The following is a 1,260-nucleotide window of genomic DNA, read 5'->3' as shown; positions in this document are numbered from 1 at the left end:
TATATAAAATTCAGTTATGCAAAATTTGAGCTGGGAAAATTGCGCTTGGTGTAAGTAATGGTTGCAAAAGGCAATTACAGTGGCAAAATGAGATATGAGCAAAAATGGGGCCAAATCTTCAAAACAATATTATGGGGCAAATAATTGATTCTTTTATTTTAAGCAGTTTTATTGAGTTATAGTCACATACCATATAATTCATCTAAAGGATGTGACCGCTGCCTTCTAGTACATTCACTGCGTTGGGCATTTAGCGCCACAGCCAGCTCTAGAACATTTCACTCCAGAGAGTGTTCCATTTGTTACATGGCCCCACGCGTCATCCTCTGGCTTCCCCTCTAGTGACACATGCGACCCTAAACTTTCCCTTCAACCACAATCGCACCCCCTATCTTCACCATCAGTTAAGCTCAGTATTACGTGCTGCCATCACCTGTGCCCATTTCCAAACATCTACAATCAATGTTACTACAGATTCTGCACCAACTAAACATCGGTTCTCTCCCCTCATTCTATTTTCAGGTAACCACTGTTTCAGATTTTAACATCATGAGTTAGCTAATCGTAGTTAGTTCATATCAGTGAAGTCATACAATATTTGTCCTGTTGTGTCTGACTTTCCCTCAGCATAGTACCCTCCTGGTTCACCCATGTGTCACATGCATCAGACTTCATTTCTTCTTACAGGCGGATAATATTCATTGTAGGATTTGGTTATCCATTCATCAGTTGGTGGACACCTGGGTTGCTTCCATCTTTTGGCAATTGTGAATCATGCCACTGTTTCCATCAGTGAGCAAATGTCTGTTCAGGTCCCTCCTTGCAGTTCCTCTGAGTATGTGTGAGCAGTGGGATTGCCAGGTCAGGGAACGCCTTTTGGGATGAAAATGTAGAGCTGATCGTAGGGAAGAATGCACAACTCAGAGAATATACTAGAAGGCAGGTCAGCGCTATACTTGGCTTCTAGGAAAGATTTTGCTTCATGATAGAAAGAAAGATGGCGAGGAAACCTGTCCTTTTCCTGCATGGAATGTGGGGTGTGAAAGTCATATGTGGAGCCGCTGCAACTATTTTGTGACCAGGAGACAGTGAGTCTGGGGTCGGGGCCTGCACTTTGAGGATGGTGCGTGCAAAGGAAGTAATGAGCAGGGCTGCGTGTGGACCTCAGTGAGCTCCTGCTCTGACCTCCGGGTCTCGTGGTGACCCTGAGGGCCTATGAGCCATAGGAAAAGATATCAGATGGAGCCGACTCATTGGTGC

This window comes from Tamandua tetradactyla, chromosome 5 (assembly GCF_023851605.1).
Source record: "Tamandua tetradactyla isolate mTamTet1 chromosome 5, mTamTet1.pri, whole genome shotgun sequence".
Lineage (NCBI taxonomy): Eukaryota > Metazoa > Chordata > Mammalia > Pilosa > Myrmecophagidae > Tamandua > Tamandua tetradactyla.
This window is presented reverse-complemented; position numbering follows the sequence as displayed.